Source organism: Elephas maximus, chromosome 1, assembly GCF_024166365.1.
Source record: "Elephas maximus indicus isolate mEleMax1 chromosome 1, mEleMax1 primary haplotype, whole genome shotgun sequence".
Classification (NCBI taxonomy): domain Eukaryota; kingdom Metazoa; phylum Chordata; class Mammalia; order Proboscidea; family Elephantidae; genus Elephas; species Elephas maximus.
The window spans coordinates 200,914,412-200,932,874 of record NC_064819.1 but is presented as its reverse complement, the minus strand read 5'-3'; the positions used below and the strand labels follow the sequence as shown (position 1 = coordinate 200,932,874).

General features: G+C 35.6%; 1 long non-coding RNA gene across 12 annotated transcripts in view; it reads right to left on the bottom strand.

The window, feature by feature from the left end:
• Positions 1–18,463, bottom strand: part of LOC126085713 (uncharacterized) — a 325,767-nt gene that overhangs the window by 292,255 nt on the left and 15,049 nt on the right. For 11 of the 12 annotated variants that reach the window (XR_007519333.1, XR_007519332.1, XR_007519336.1 and 8 more), the window contains exons 2-3: positions 7,026–7,167; positions 1,908–1,963 (exon numbers count right to left, since the gene is read on the bottom strand). This is a non-coding gene — a long non-coding RNA (uncharacterized LOC126085713). The remainder of the gene's footprint in view (positions 1–1,907; positions 1,964–7,025; positions 7,168–18,463) is intronic. The other variant, XR_007519337.1, reaches the window with a different exon arrangement.

Here is an 18,463-nt window from a genome sequence, read left to right as displayed (position 1 = left end):
CCTTGGAAACTCCATGGGGCAGTTCCGCTCTGTCCTATAGGGTCGCTGTGAGTCGGAATCGACTTGACGGCACCAGGTTATTGAGGATGGATTCACCTGTGTTTCATTTGAAATTATGTTTTTTAAATTACTCGTATTTACGTAAAATCTGTTGTATGTATAAAATAATACATTAAAATATAAAAGCAGAAAATGGGGAGCCCTTGGAAAAAAAAGATGAATAACAGCATAGCAGCAGGAAGAATATATTGCATATGTTTTCAGCTGCGGCATATTTATTTAAATACATATTTTGTAAATACTAATTAGAATGACATTTAAATACTTAGGTCATCAGATGTCTTTTAGAATTAAAATATTTTTGGAGTAATATGGCTTTCAACAGTCATAAAACCAAAACAAAAAAAAAAAACAACAGTCATGCATGTATTAAAAATGATATTCTGAGTATTCATAAACCAATAATTTGAATAAAATGTTCTTTTGATGCAATAATTTTGTCCTCAATTTTATATACAAATATCATGGGGCTGCTCTTCAGCTATTATTTAAATGGCCTCTCCCTTTGGTTTACAACTATTTTGACAGTCTATAAAAAATAACTACTGTTATTGAAACAGAAAATATTGATATTATATCATTCCCAGATACAGCTAGGGAGATAAATCCTCTCTTGCCAGTGGCATCACTATGGGTTGGGGGTGGGGGGTGTGAACCACAACAGGTGACACTGTCAGAGGTGGTAATGCCAAAATGACTGTCTATAACATTTTTGTGCAGTGTTTCAGCAGGAATTTATTAATTTTATAAAAATATCTCTATAGTTAGTTACAACAACAAAAACATTTTTGGTAAGCCCAGCTTACATGTAGCATATACCTACAAAGCTAAAACTCTATGCTAATTTACTTTTTGAACCTTCTAATGTGGAAACTCTGGTGGTGTGGTGGTTAAGAGCTACGGTTGCTAACCAAAAGGTCGGCAGTTGGAATCCACCAGGTGCTCCTTGGAAACTCTATGGGGTGGCTCTACTCTGGACTATAGGGTTGCTATGAGTCAGAATTGACTCGACGGCAATGGTTTTAACATGCTCTAGTCAGAGCGGTCATTTTTACCCAGCTACAATGACACTTCCGGCCACGTGGTTCAGTCTGCACGTGCTACAAGCACGCGTTGCTGCCAGTGTCTTTACAGTCACTAATTTTGTCAAATTTTCTGGTGTTTTAGCTACAATATTGTGGTAATTAGTATTTCTGAACCTCTAATAATAACTTTTTTTGAGAATGAAGTAGTATTTAAAGGGAAACGAGGAGTGATATACAGGAATTACAATTTATGAATAACAGTACAAAAAACATTACTAAGGATTAAGGATTCTGTGTGGTCTGGTACAGAAGGTCCATGGCAGAGGGTGCAACACCATGAGTTACTGCACTAGGTGACACCAACTCTAGTGACGCCGCTGTCTCTTTCCTCAATATCTTGCCTAAACTGATACGTGTTCTTTTTTTTCTTTCCAAAATGTGGGTTCTTTTTGAAGAAAACAAATCCTTTCAGAAGAAAATCATGTATGATTAATGTTAACTAGAACAGATATCCTAAGATTCTGTGGACTCCTGAACATCAGATGTTGAAAAAAGCTATTTGGGATTGTATTAAAAATTTCCAAAAAAGGCCACAGAGTCTTTTTCTAGTGATGTTAATAGAGTTCATCTTGAAAGCAGCTGTGAATATTTAAGGCAACAGTCACAATTTGGAATGTAGTTAGGTTCTTAGTCATTAGGATAAAGAAAATACCCAACACCAATCAATATGCTAGGCTTTTTAGACCAACAACAGAAAAAGTAATTGTAAAGCTATAAGAATTTCAAAAGTAAATAATTTCCGTATTTGTTTCTTCTACTTACCAAGCATGTTTTGCATTCTAATGGGTCAGTATGTCCAATCTGGTGATAACGGAACACTAAAAAACAAAAGTATAAGTGATTAAGAGAAGGGCTAGTACCTAAGTGGAAAAAAACTGAGATCCTCACTATTCAAAGCGTGGTTCGTAGACTAGCTAGGAGCTTGGTAGAAATTCAGTATTTTGGGCCCACCCAGACTTACTAAGTCAGAATCTTCATTGCCACAAGACCCCAAGTCATTTATGTGCACATTAAATTGAGGGAATCACTGGTATAGATGATTTTATTTCCAATAAAGTTACATAAAGATTGTTTTCTTTTCTTCAAGTCATAAAATCCCACAGAAATGCATATGAATAATGAGGAAAGCCTAGGGAGGGGTGTTGCTATTTGGAGAATTAAATATTTGTTTCAATACATTTCTTCCTGGATCTCTTAATCTCTCTTCTAACAAAAAAAAAAAAAAAAAACTTTTGCATTTTTGTATCTCCTTTTCTGGGTATGTTTTTGTGAAAAACAATATTTGTTTTGTGCTTTCTGGGGAAGCCAGAAAGCAGCTATTTCCCCTAGGTGGAGGGACACAAACAAACCCTTCAAGGGCAAATACTAAGCTGGAATTGCCGTTCTGTAAAATACCTTTTCCCATTTTAAAAAAAAAGACAAAGCTCTTTTTAGTCATCCCAATAGAGAGTAATCTTTATGAAGACATAGTTAAGAAAAATAATTAGAAGGATTCATTTAAGTATTCACTTTAGTACTCAGTTAAAATGTTGCCATTAGAGTTTATAGGTAACAAAACTAAAAGGTTTAAAAATACTTAGAAACTAGTCTTTTCCTTATCTCTCAAATGTAGAGCAACATGCTTTCTAACAGTGATATTCTTTTAATACATAATACAGAGTTTAAAATTTAAATGCTAACAATAAGAATATATCATAAGAAAATGCATTAGAACATATGTCAATAGAATATAAAATTAGTTATATTTAGCTCAACAAAAGTGGATTTCAACATTCAGAGAGAATCACATCAAGTGTGATTAGTGGAAGTGCTTTCCAGAATATACTCCTATCAAGGTCTTGCTGAGTTTAATTTATTGATAATGTATCTCAATTTTTAAGGATTTTCTCTCTTTATTGTTTTTCTTTGTTAAAGAAATGTGTAAAAACATTATCTTTGTAAAAATCCAAAGCAGTGAGCGTTTCTCACCATCATTTCCACGTTTTGCCCCACTCCACTGCCCTCCTCAGAAGAAGGTATTGTTAAGTGTTTTAGTTGTAATAATTTTCTTTCTTGTCAATTTATCCCTCTCTCTGATAGAAATAAGACAATACTCAGAATAGAATAATAAATAAGACATAGCAAAAGTTGCAGGATTCAGTTAAAACTATAATTAGAGGGCACTTTTTTTTTTTTTTTATACAATACAAATGCATGTGCTCTTTTTTTAAAAAAAAAAAAGGCTAGAAATTAATGATCTAAGTAGCCATTTCAAGAAATTAGAAAAAGAAGAAATTTAACCCCCCATTAAAAAATGAAAGGAAAGAAATAATAAAAATAAGGACAGAAATTAATGAACAGAAAATACACATACCAAAAAAAAAATCAAACCCAGTGCCGTCGAGTCGATTCCGACTCATAGCGACCCTATAGGACAGAGTAGAACTGCCCCACAGAGTTTCCAAGGAGCGCCTGGCAGATTCGAACTGCCGACCCTTTGGTTAGCAGCCGTAGCACTTAACCACTACGCCACCAGGGTTTCGGAAAATACACATACAATAGAGAAAATTAGCAAAGCCAGAAGTTAGCTCTTTGAAAAGACTAGTAATATTTATAAACCCTTGGCAACACTGATCAGCAAAAAGAGAAAGAGAAGACAAATTTTCAATATCAGAAATTAAAAAGGGAGTGTCATTATACAGATCTTATGGGCATTGAAAAGCTGATGAGGATATTATAAATAAGTATACACCAATAAGTTTAAAAATTTGAATAAAATGGACAGATTTCTTGAAAAACATAACAAAATTAACAAATAAAAAAATCTGAATAGTATTATATCTATGAAAGATTAAACATCATTTCTCTCCCAGGAATAAAACTTCAGGCCCAGATGCTTTCATTAGTGGTTTCTACTAAACATTTAGAAAAGAAGTAACACCAATCTTATACAAAGTCTACCAGAGAATAGAAAACAAGGAAATATTTCCCATATCTTTTTGTGAGGGCCGCATAGTGTTGATATCAAAATCTGACAAGAACTTTACCAGAAAGAAACATAACCAGCCAATCTCTCTCATAAACATAGATGCAAACATCATATGCAAAATATACACAAATCAAATCCAATAGTATATAAAAACATTAAAACATCACAATCAAGATGGGTTTTCTCCAGGAGGAAAAGGTGGATTAACATTTGCAATCTATTAATAAAGTTCGACAGACTTACAAGGAAAAGTAGAAAAATCACACGCTCATCTCAAAAGATCCAGAAAAAAAAATGATTTGATAAAACTCAATATCCATTTATGATTAAAAAAAAATTCCTAATAAATTAGAAATACAGGAAAACTTCATTAATGTGATAAAAGATATCGGCAGGGGGAACTCTACAGCAGGCATTACACTTTGTGGTGAAGGAAAGAAACGCCTCCACCTTTAAGATCCGGAATGACACACAGATGCCCACAATTGTTTCTATGCAACACTGTATTAGAGATCTAGCCAGTGTAATAGGTTCAGAAAAAGAAATAAAAGGCATACAGTTTGGAAAGGAACACATAAAAACTTCTATTATTTGAAGATGTGATTAGGTACATAAAAATGCAAAAGATTGTAACGGTAAACTATTACAACTAACAAGAAAATTTAGCAAGATTGTTATATGAAGCGTCAAATATCCAAAACAACTGGGGAAAATGAAATAGGAAAATAATAATATAAACAACAAAGTCAAAAACCATCAAGTGCTAGCAAAAAAACAAAAAACTAGCAAAAGGCATTTAAGTCCTCTAAACAAAAAACTAGGAGCCCTGGTGGTATAGTGGTTAAAGCTATCGACTGCTAACTGAAAGGCCAGTGGTTGGAAATCAAGAGTGGCTCCATGGGAGAAAGATGCGATAGTCTGCTTCAGTACAGATTTATGGCCTTGGAAATCCTATAAGGTCACCTTGAGTCAGAGCTGACTTGATAGCAGTGGGTTTTAAACAAAAAACTATAAAATAGTATTAAAACAAAGAAGGCTTAAATCTACATAAAAGCATATATCATATTCATAGATTGGAGGACTCAGTGTTGTAAAGATGACAATTCTCCCCAAACTGATATACAGATCCATTGCAATTTCAATCAAAATTCAAACGGGCATTTTTGTAGAAAGTGAACCAGTTGTTAATAGTAATTATCATTACATTATTATTAATATTAACTGGAATATTAATATTAACTGGAATACAGAGGGCCAAGAACATTCAAGACAATCTGCAAGAACAAAATCAGAAAAAATTTACCATCAGATATAATAATGTAATATTAAGCCACAGTAATGAAAAGCATATGCTCTTGGTATAAGGATAAGAAACCAATGCTATAGAAAAGAAAATCCAGAAACAAGCCCACATATGTACATGCAGCATTTGCCACTTTGTCGTACTGTGGGGGCTTCCATGTTGCTGTGATGCTGGAAGCTATGCCACTGGTTCCAGAACACTTTAATTGTACTCATGAGGAACCTATACATAGATCAAGAGGCGGTCATTCCAACAGAACAAGGGGATACTACATAGTTTAAAGTCAGGAAAGGTGTGCTTCAGGGTTGTATCCTTTCTCCATACTTATTCAATCTGTATGCTCAGCAAATAATCTGAGAATCTGGACTATATGAAAAACGTGGTATCAGGATTAGAGAAAGATTCATTAACCACCTCCATTATGCAGATGACACAACTCTCCTTGCTAAAAATAAAGAGGATTTGAAGCACTTACTCATGAAGATCAAAGTCTACAGCCTTCAGTATGGATTACACCTCAACATAAAGAAAACAAAAATCCTCACAACTCAACCAATAAGCAACATCGTGATAAAATGAGAAAAGATTGAAGTCGCCAAAGATTTCATTTCACTTGGATCCACAATCAATACCCATGGAAGCAGCAGTCAAGAACTTGAACAACGCATTGCACTGGGCAAATCTGCTCTTGTTGAAAATCAAAGATGTCACCTTGAAGACTAAAGTGTGCCTGATCCAAGCCATGGTGTCTTCAATCACCTCATATGCATGCGAAAGCTGGGCAATGAATAAGGAAGACCAAAGAGGAATTAAAGCCTTTGAATTGTAGTGTTGGTGAAGAATGTTGAATATACCATGGACTGCCAAAAGAATGAACAAATGTGTCTTGGAAGAAGTACAGTCAGAATGCTCCTTAGAAGCAAGGATGGCAAGACTTCGTCTCACAGACTTTGGACTTGTTATCAGGAGGGATCAGTCCCTGGAGAAGGACATAATGCTTGGTAAAGTAGAGGATCAGTGAAAAAGAGGAAGACCCTCAATGAGATGGACTGACACAGTGGCTGCAACAATGGGCTCAGGCATAACAATGATCGTGAGGACGGTGCACGACTGGACCATGTTTGATTCTGTTGTACATGGGGTTGCTATGAGTCAGAACCAACTCGACAGCACCTAACAACAACAACAAAAATAACTATATATATATATATATATACGGTCTCAGTTTATGACAAAAGATAACACTGCAATACGGTAAGAAATGACCTTTTCAATGTATAGTTATTAGTCAACTGGGTATTCATATTTTAAACAATGAATCTTGAACCCATACTTTATACCTTATGCAAAAAATCATTTCTAGGTAGATTGCTGACTTCAATGTGAAAGGTCAAATAAGTTTTAAGAAGAAAACATAGAATATATTCATAATCTTGTGTTAGACAAAGTTTTCTTGAGCAATACACAAAAAATACTAACTATAAAGGAAAAGACTGAAAAATTGGACTTAATTATAATTAGGAATTTTTGTTAATTCAAAGAATAAACACACAAGCCATAGAGTGGCAAAAGATATTACTAATGCCTGTATCAGATAACCACCACTCACCTGTCAGTTCGTCTTACTGTAGTGGCTTGCGTATGATGCTGGAAGCTATGCCACCAGTATTTCAAATACCAGGAGGGTCATCCATGGTGGACAGGTTTCATCGGTGCCTCCAGACTGAGACAGACTAGGAAGACGGACCTTTCTGAAAAAATTGGCCAGTGAAAACCTTATGAATAGCAGTGGAACATGTCTGATATAGTGCCGGAAGATGAGCTCCTCAAGGTGGAAGGCACTCAAAAGACGACTGGGGAAAAGCCGCCTCCACAAAGTAGGGTCAACCTTAATGACATGGATGGAGTCAAGCTTTAAGGATCTTCATTTGCTAATGTGGCACGACTCAAAATGACAAGAAACAGCTGCAGATATACGTTAATAACTGGAACATGGAATGCAAGAACCGTGAATCTAAGAAAATTAGAAGTCACCAAAAATGAAATGGAAGGCATAAAAGATCCATATACTGGCATTAGTGACCTGAATGCACTGGTATTTACCATTTTGAATTGGACAATCATATGGTCTACTACACTGGGAATGAAAAAATGAAGAGGAATGGTGTAGCATTGATTGTCAAAAAGAACATTTCAAGATCTATCCGGAAGTGCAATGCTGCCAGTGATAGGATAATATCCATACGCCTACAAGAAGGACCAGTTAATATTACTATTATTCAAATTTACACACCAACCACTAATGCCAAAAATGAAGAAATCGAAGATTTTTACCAACTTCTTCAGTCTGAAATTGATCAAACATGCAATCAAGATGCATTGATAATTACTGGTAATTAGAATACATAAGTTGGAAACAAAGAAGAAGAACTGGTATATGGAAAATATGGCTTTGGTGATAGAAACACCACCAGAGATCACATGATAGAATTTTGCAAGACCAACGACTTCGTCATTGCCAACACCTTTTTTCAACAACATAAACGGGGACTATACATGAGGACCTCACCAGATGGAATGCACAGGAATCAAACTGACCATATCTGTGGAAAAAGACAATGGAAAAGCTCAATATTACCAGTCAGAACAAGGCCAGGGGCCATCTGGGGAACAGATCATCAATTACTCATATGTAAGTTCAAATTGAAGCTAAAGAAAATTAAGGCAAGTCCATGGTAGCTAAAATATGATCTTTAGTCTATCCCACCTGAATTTAGAGACCATCTCAAGAATAGATTTGAGGCACTGGCCAAAGACCAGATGCATTATGGAAAGACATCAAGAATATCATACGTGAAGAAAGCAAAAGGTTATTAAAAAGACAGGAAAGAAAGAAAAAAACAAAATGGATGTAAGAAGAATCTCTGGAACTTGTTCTTGAATGCAGAGTAGCTAACGTGAATGGAAGAAACGATGAAGTAAAAGAGCTGAACGGGATTTCAAAGGGTAGCTTGAGAAGACAAAGTAAAGTATTATAATGAGATGTGCAAAGACCTGAAGTTAGAAAATAGAAAGGGAAGAATGCACTCAGCATTTTTCAAGCTGAAAGAACTGAAGAAAAAGTTCAAGCCTTGAGCTGCAGTATTGAAGAAATCTATGAGCAAAAGACTAACCAACACAGGAAGCATCAAAAGAAGATGGAAGGAATACACACAGTCACTGTACGAAAAGAACTGGTCGACATTCAACTATTTCAGGAGGTAGCATATGATCAAGAACTGATGGTACTGAAGGAAGAAGTCCAAGTTGCACTCAAGGCACTGGTGAAAAACAAAACTCCAGGAATACCAATTGAGATGTGTCAACAAATAGATGCAGCGCTGAAGGAGCTCACTTGTCTATGCCAAGAAATCTGGAAGACAGCTACCTGGCCAAGCAACTGGAAGAGATCCCTATTTGTGCCCAATCCAAAGAAAGATGATCCAACAGAATATATAAATTATCAAAAATATCATTAATACCACACACAAGTAAAATTTTGCTGATGATAATTTAAAAAATGGTTGCAGCAGTACATCAACAGGTAACTGCCAGAAATTCAAGACAGATGCAGAAGAGGACACCATTGCTTATGTCAGATGGATCTTGGCTGAAAGCAGAGAAAACCAGAAAGATGTTTACCTGTGTTTTATTGACTATGCAAAGGCATTTGGCTGTGGCTCATAACAAATTACAGGTGACACTGCAGAGAACGAGAATTCCAGAACACTTAATTGTGCTCACCAGGAACCTGTACATAGACCATGAGGCAGTCATTGGAACAGAACAAGGGGATACTGTGTGGTTTAAAATCAGGAAAATTGTGTTTCAGGGTTGTATCCTTTCACCATACTTATTCAATCTGAATGCTAAGCAAGTAATCCAACAAACTGGACTATAAGAAGAACATGGTGTCAGGATTGGAGGAAGACTCATTAACAACCTGTGCTATGCAGATGACACAACCTTGCTTGCTAAAAATGAAGAGGATTTGAAGCACTTACTGATGATGATCAAAGACTACACAGTCTTCAGTATGGATTACGCTCAACATAAAGAAAACAAAAATCCTCACAATTGGACCAATAAGCAAAAAAAAAAAAAAAAAAAAAATGATAAACTAAGAAAAGATTGAAGTTGTCAAGGATTTCATTTTACTTTGATCCTCAATCAATACCCATAGAAGAAGCAGTCAAGAAATTACATGAAATATTGCACTGGGCAAATCTGCTGCAAAATACTTCTTTAAAATATTAAAAACCAAAGGTGTCACTTTGAGGACTAAGTGCGCCTGACTCAAGCCATGGTATTTTCAATTGCCTCATATGCATGCAAAAGCTGGGCAATGAATAAGGAAGACTGAAGAAGAATTGATGTCTTTGAATTATAGTGTTGGTGAAGAATATTGAAAATACCATGGAATACCAAAAAAAGGAATAAATCGGTCTTGGAAAAATTATAGCCAGAATGCTCCTTAGAAGTAAGGATAGCAAGACTTTGTTTCATGTACTTTGGACATGTTATCAGGAGGGACCGTTCCCTGGAGAAGGACATCATGTTTGGTAAAATAGAGGGCCAGCAAAAAAGAGGAAGACCTTCAACAAGATGGACTGACACTGGCTGCAACAATGGGCTCAAGCATAGCAACGATTGTGAGGGTGGCACAGAACCAGGCAGTGTTTTGTTCTGGAAAAAAAAAAAAAAATTTTTTTTTTTTTTTTTACATAGGGTCATTATGAGTCAGAACCTAATAATAACCACAATATCTGATAAAGGAACTATATCCAGAACAGAAAAACAACTCCTACAAATAAATACAAAAAAGTCAAACAGAAGATTTTTGTTTTCTAAAATAGGAAAAAGACTGGAATAGAAACTTAACCAAAAAGAATATAACAATTGTCAGTAAACAGATGAAAACGTACTAAACTCCATAAAAAGTCAAAAAATCCAAAATGAAATTATTATAAGACTTCATAACACATCCATCGACATGACTAAAATTAAGAAGACCAAGGATATGGGAGCAAATAGAACTCTCATGCATTGCTTATGAGAGTGTTAATTGGTGGAGTCTATTTGGAAAGTGGAATGGTGGTATATACTAAAACAAAACACAACCATTCTCTGTTGTTGTTAGTTGCCATTGAGTCAGTTCCAACTCATGGCAATCCCATGCATTACAGAGTAGAACTGCTCCATTGGGGTTTCTTTGCTGTAATCTTAATGGGGGCAAATCGACAGGCCTATCTTCCCTAGTACCACTGGGTGAGTTGGAACCTCCAACCTTTAGGTTAGCAGTCAAGGGCAAACCATCTGAGACACTTATAACCCAATAATCCTACTCCTAGGTATATACCCTCAAGATATACAAGCATATGTCAGCAAAAGAACTTTACCATAAAAACTTTATTTATAATACCAAGAAAGAGTATCTTGGTATTAATAATAAATTATGTGCTACATACCAAATAACTGATCAACTACAGTTGACAGCCAATGGTCTATAGTTCTCATTTAGCAATCATTTATCATCTTGTGACAATTTTTTTACATTTAGCATTATTTTATACTTCAGGTCTTACCTCCCAAGTAAAATGCAAGGAACTTAGGATAGGGTATATGTTTGACCACTGCCTTGTTTGTTTTCTTTGTAAATCATGGCAAATCAATACTTGTAATAACCTCTGAATAAATTTAAAAAGTGAGGTGGGGACAGGAGTTAAGATAGGACTCAGCTAACAAGATCACTTTTTTGTAAGGCCTCAATTTTTCTTATTGAAAAACGTCAAAATAAGACCAAATCTAAAAAGGCACTGTTCTTTTCCATGTAAAAATATTGGCTTTTTTAAAAAAATATAACGATAAGATTCTCTAAAAATGTAGATTCTTAAATTGTGGACAAAAATTCCCTTTAGGCTTTACTTTGGTAAACATGGTGGGAGGGGTAGGGATTATTTCTGAACCAAATTAATTTCTAATGAAATGTGACAACTAGTTATTAGCATGGGACAATAATTTTGAATATTAAATGTTTGGAGGTCCTGAGTTATTTAAATTATAATGAACCCTTCCCTCTAACTTAAATTTTATCACCCACATTAATAACAGAAAGCTAGTATCTTGCGTTCGAAAATCAGATTGGAAAATACAAAGAAAAAAAAATGTGCTCATTCAGCAAAAGTTTTAAAATGCTTTTTTCTGATACCAGAGTGAATCCCAAAACACAAATACAGCAGCGAGGCTCTGAGCTCCTGAATAGGGAGCTGTTTTAGTCAACTGACACGCAGTAGGCCCTCAATAAAGAAGTGTCAAATAAATGAATCAGCTTTAATTAATATTATTTTAAAATAGAAACATTAAAACATTCTTGACAAAATAAAATTATTTTAATCAGATAGTAATTTTCTACTAGAAAATATTTCCAAGTTGTGTGTTAAAAACAAATAAGACATCTAATGATGGTACCAATTATTGAGAACCTTATATTTGTTACCTTATCTAATCCTTGCAAAAGCCCTACAAGACAGATACTATTAGTCTTCAGACTTTACAGATGTGGAAACTGAGGCTGAGGGAGTTACAAAATTTATCCAAGTCAAACAGTTACTAAATGTCAAAGCTAGGATTTGAACTCAAATAACCGCATACCCACGTTTAACATTTAAACCACTATGCTATCCTGGCTTCAATTTTTTAAGCCACTTTTCATTTACTGTATGGAGTCTTTGAAAGCCAACAAGGAAAAAAAAAATGCAATAGACAGACTCCTACTTCCTAAAATGAGATATGAGACATAATGAAAGTGCTTGTAATGGCACGTATTGTAGCCAAGATGGTGGTTTTTAATAAAACTGAGAAAGGGTGGATTGCGTTCCCACAGAAATTTTGGAAACACACATGCTGTCCAACCTTAGAAATGTAAAACTGCTCGTGTTTTTGATCTCTAGACCAAAGGAAAAACTACAAATTTCACTCTTTGGAACATTTAATGGAAGAGTTTTAAAGGAAACCATTATTATAATCATGGTACCCACCAACACTATGAGAATCCAAGTTCTGTGAACATTTTCTTTATAAATCCACTTTCAAGGCTTTCTAACTCATCCAGTATCATTCAGCTAAAGCTTAAAAATCTGAAATGTAAGATCTTAAATTTTGAGTGATATTATACCAAGAATTAAGGAGAGAAAATGGAGATATCATGTGATACAGGCACAATAGAAAAATGTTTGGCTTATGCAGCAGTTTAACAGGTATTAGCTGCCTTTTAGTTTGTTTTTCTTGCTTTGGAAGAAGACTTAAGAAGGGGGCCTAGGAGGGTGTTGACTTCAAATGGAAAACTGTATTGTCAACTAACCCTGAGTAAAATTTTTTAACTTTAATATGTTATATACAGTTTGATAAACTCTAAAAATTTAGACATTTCCACTTTCTGAGTCTGCACAAAGGCTTGGAAATCTCATAAAGAGAGATTAGTTTTAATAACTCTGGCACTTTGCTTTTAGGCTAAACCATAAAAAGCTGAAAGAACAGCCATTTCTAATCCTGTCCAGTACATTCCAGCTAAATGGAAGCAAGAAGACATGGAATAAAAAGAATTATTCAATCATTTCAGAACTTCAACAAATACTGAGTTAATTTCCTTTCTGAATAAGGGTTAAAGTTGAAGGACTCTGGTTCTCTCTGAACATGCTTTTCTTATCTCTATACTCCTTGACCTTTTTTTTTTTTTTCAATCCTCCTTTCTTAAGATGACTGGCCTTTAACATAAAATTAAAAGGTAAAAAAATAAATGTTGCTAATCATACTTTATAAGGCAAGTATAATACATTAATTTAACAACTCAACCTGGAATTATAATTCATTTTGCCATTTATCATGGCTTAAAAACAGTTTGTAAAGTCACATCAGTTGGCTAAATCAGAAGAGAAGAAGAAATTACATTCACTCCATTCATTGTGGCCAATCTATAGTCACACAATATGGAAAAGATTAAGGAATATCAGGACCTCACTGATGCTGGAAAATAACACAAAGAATTGTCCAAGGATACACTATGTGTTTGCTTAGAATCACATAAATATATTATCTGGCTTCACTTTCTAATCCATCCAATTAGATTTTTACCTCAGTGGATCTAAATAAGGATAAAGTAGACATGAAATTCCAGCTTTGAACTCCCTCTGACGCCTAAAACTATTAAAAAAAAAAAAACAGGTGCTTGATTATGAGAGCACCAAATAATTTAGATTTATTTTCTAGTATGACTTGTCATTCCCTATCAAGAGTTGCAAGACTATTTTACCTAGCAGAGAATTTTTGGTTTTGGGTTCATTTTGCATAGTAAATTTATTCATCAAACATTCACCTAGTAAGAGAAGCCTTATAATAATAGACACATTCTAAATAAATTATCCAGTAAATACCAAGGTCCTGAAACTGTGAAAATTATGGCTCTTTCCATTATTGTGCTTTATATCTTATCATTCACACAATTTTCTTTTGTACCTTTTTGGACTGCCCGTAAAATTTAGTATTAAATAAAAATTATTTTAAAGTAAAGTAATCCCTGTATCAACATAATCTAAGTATTAAAAAAAAAAAAAAACTAAACCCACTGCTGTCGAGTCGATTCCGACTCATAGCAACCCTATAGGACAGAATAGAACTGCCCCACAGAGCTTCCAAGGAGTGCCTGGCAGATTCGGACTGCTAACCTTTGACCTTTTGGTTAGCAGTCATAGCACTTAACCACTACGCCACCAGGGTTTCCAATCTAAGTATGATTGCCATCATTGTATAAGTAGGAACTGTGCTAAAATTCTGAAGTTAGAAGGTTTACTGTAAGTAAAAAGCCAAAAGTTCAGACATTCAACCAAAGTTGATCCAAACTTCTTGGCTTGAAAATATCTCAACAGACATTTCTCTGTGAAATGGCCTGTGTTTCCTGTTTTTAACTAAGCTGGAAATGCAACAGGAACAATACTTTTTATGGCATGTCATTGCTTCTACTTTGGGTCTGAAAACACCAAGCAGAGACTATGAGTATGACAAATCAAAAGAATAAAAATGTTGAGTGGTGAGGTGTTCTGGGCTGAGAAAGGGAGAATTAATGGGAACAGAATTTCCTAACTTGACCACGAGTTAACCATAGCTTGGATGGCCAGTGTGCTGTGAGTCATTAGCAACTTGCTCCAAAATAACACTGGAACTTCTTGGGCTGGATCATTACTGGAGTATATTGTCAATAGTTTTTTCCAGAAAAAAAAAAAAAAAGCAGAAACACGTATTCAGTGGATGAAATGGTACTCATGTAAATTCCTTTTAATAGAAGAATCTAGAAATGAGCTAGCACAAACAACTTGCTAGACAGTCTGATAATGTTGTTTGCCACATTCATTTAGAAATTTTAGAGAAAAATCACAGCTCCTATCGACAGGGTTGATAATAACTCTTCACAGGAAGCATGTGAAATAAAGACAGAACACACACTGAATATTTCAAAAACAAATTCTCAAAAGTTTTATGGATTGCAACTATAGGAGTGTATTTTGCATTTTTCAAAATGCTACCTAATGCTGTTCATCCTAACTTAATTGCTTAAAATAAAATCTTTAATTTTTTTTAACTAATAAGCTAAAAGCACTGATATTCAACCATTTAGATAATATAAAGTATATAAAAATCTGTAAAACACTGATTGTGCATATTCAACTAAGAAGCCAAATTTGGAAGCTGTTGCTCTTTTCCACTTGATTTCTCCATGATAAATGTCAGGGTGTGATGTTGGAAAAGTCACTTAATGATGCGACATATGTAAGTGTCGTAAAGTGTCCTCTAATAAATGGTCCCAAATACAAAGCACACAGACCTTTCAAAATAAACAATAAATAGAACACAGGAGAAAAAGAAAACAAGGGTTTAGGATTTGCAGCCCAGGTGGGAAAGCCTTAATAATATATTAATATGAACCTATTAAGAAAAGTTGTGAGCCTCTGCAAAGAAGAGTGAAAAGTGAGAAAACAGTGAAGTAAGACAGCAGAACTGAGATACAGGCCTAGGTGTCATTAGCATTCTCATCTCTCTACTTGCAGAAGTCTGGCTGTTCTAGCAAAAGGAGCAAGCCAAGCAGCCTGGTGACCAGGTTGGGATCCTGGACCTCTGGGCTTGGTGGTGCAGTTATTCAGCCAAGGCAAAGCAGAAGAGCAGAGGGTACATGCACAGGACTATCCCTGGGGCAAATTCCCCACCAAGATCAGAGCAAGAAGCCAAGCAGGACAAGAGTCAGTAAGTTCTAGAACAGGAAGCAACACCAGAATTAGAGGCAGAAAAACAGTGAACAGGCCTGCACCTTTGTAGGAAACAGGGAAAACAGACTTAGAATGCACTTCTGGTAGGCAGCTTAAACGAGGACCAGCCTAACAGGCTACAGCCAAAACTCAGCACTGGTGTGTGTTAATTTGTTCTTTCTATGTTTTTGTGTTTTGGGGGTTTTTTTTGTTTTTTTTTTGTCAGTTTTCATTTTGCCACAGTGCCTGCCTCTCTCCTTTGTTTACACCCTTAATAATATTTCTTTGTATTTATGTTACTTGCGTGTCTCCCAGAGTTTGTACCCCAGGTTTGAATCATACTTCACACAAAAGCAAATTAATCAAATGCACATACAGTATGTTTACAATTTATTTTCATGGCTGAGTTAGTAATTTATAATTTTAGCTAATAGTTTTTTAAAAAAAAAAAAAGATAAAGTAAAAATGTGCCTGTTGTTCAGTGGCAGCCAGTCTTCCTTCCTGGAACTGTGCTGTCGGCAGGCTCTGAAACAGGCATGAGGTTCACTGTGTGACCACTGCCAGTTGATGGTAAAGCTTGAAATAGCATTGCTGGACTCTAATCTAGAACACCATGTGTATTTAAGTTTTGACTCCATGACAAAAAAAAAAAACCATGTTTGATTTCTTGAGGGAAACTTGCCTAGCTGAGGTCATCCTGACAAAGAAAACCCAAACTACACAGAAGCAAAATAAATACATACAGAGTTGCTCTCCTAATTTACAAACAGCATGACAATGAAATCCTTATATTGAGTTATTTGCAAGGGGCAAAGACCATGCCTTATTCTTTTCTTATTTCCTAATATCGAAGCATAGTGTCTGGCGTATGGTATGCATTCAATAAACATTTATTGAACTGAACTAAATTGAACTTTGTTGCCTTATCTCCTACCACCAGTCTTCTTCCATCCAGTTAATAGCTGCTCTCAACCTCAGCTCAGTCATCACTTCCTCAGAAAGATCCTCCCCTGACCTCCTCGGCTAGATCAATTCCACCTAATGTCCATAATTACACTGTTATGTGCTCTCCTTCAAAGCACTTATCATTGCTATAATTTTACTCTTACATAGTTCTTTGATATAAACAATACAAAAAATAATAATTTATCAAGGGGGCAAGGACTATGCCTTTTTGTTTTTCAATTATTCAGTAAATATCATTTTTGTTGGCACTGTGCAAATACCTTTTTATTGTACTTTTAGATGAAGCTTTACAGACAAAATTAGTTTCTCATTAAAAAATCAATTCATGTTGTTTTGTGACATTGGCTGCCAACCACACAACCTGTCAACACTCTCCCCTTCTTGATTGTGGGTTCCCCATCACCAGTTTTCTTGTCCCCTCCTGCCTTCTTGTCCTTAACCCTGAGCTGGTGTGCCCATTTGGTCTCGTTTTGTTTTATGGTCCTGTCTAATCTTTGGCTGAAGGGTGAACCTCAGGAGTGACTTCAGTGCTGAGATAAAAGGGTGTCTAGGCCCATACTCTTGGGGTATCTCCAGTGTCTGTCAAACAAGTAAGTCTGGTCTTTTTATGTGTGTGAGTTAGCATTTTGTTCTACATTTTTCACCAGTTGTGTCCAGAACCGTCTATTGTGATCTCTGTCAGAGCAGTCAGTGGTGGTAGCTGGGACTGGCTAGTTGTGCTGGACTCAGTCTGGCAGAGGTTGTGGTACTTGTGGTCCATTTGTCCTTTGGATTAATCTTTCCCTTACATCTTTGTTTTTTTTCACTCTCCCTTGCTTCAGGTAGGGGGAGACCAGTGGATGGTATCTTAGATGGCTGCTCACTTTTAAGCTTTTAAGATCCCAGGTGCTACTCACCAAAGTAGGATGCAGAACATTTTCTTTATAAACTATATTATGCCAGTTGAGCTAGGTGTTCCCCAAGACCATGGTCTCCAGCCCTCAACCCACTAATTTGGTCCCTCAGTGAGTTTGGATGTATCTATGCAACTTCCATGACCTTGCCTTGGTCAAGTTATGCTGGCTTCCCCAGTATTGTGTACTGTCTTATCCTTCACCAAAGTTACCACTTATCTATTACATATTTGGTGTTTTTCCCTCCCCACCCTTCCCCTCCCTCCTAACCATCAAATATTATTTCTTTTGCGTGTAAACCTTTTTATGAGTTTTTATAGTAGTGGTCTCATACAATATTTGTCATTTTGTGATTGACTTACTTCACTCAGAATAATGCCCTCCAGATTCATCTATGTTGTGAGATATTTCCTGGATTCATCATTGTTCTTTATCATTACTAAAGTGTTCCACTGTGTATACGTACACATAGTTTGTTTATCTATTCATCTCTTGATGGGCACTTAGGTTGTTTCCATCTTTTTGCTATTGTGTATAATGCTACAATGAAAACGGTGTGCATAACTCTATTCACGTGACGGCTCTTATTTTTCTAGAATATATTCCTAGGAGTGGGATTGCTGGGTCATTTGGTATTTCCATTTCTAGCTTTTTAAGGAAGTGCCATATCATTTTCCAAAATGGTTGTACCATTTTACATTCCCAACAGCAGTGCATAAGAGCTCCAATCTCCCCATAGCCTCTTCAACATTTGTTATTTTGTGTTTTTTTTTAATTCCTGCCAGTAATGTCAGGATGAGATGGTATTTCATTGTTTTGATTTGCATTTCTCTAATTGCTAGGAATTGAGACCATTT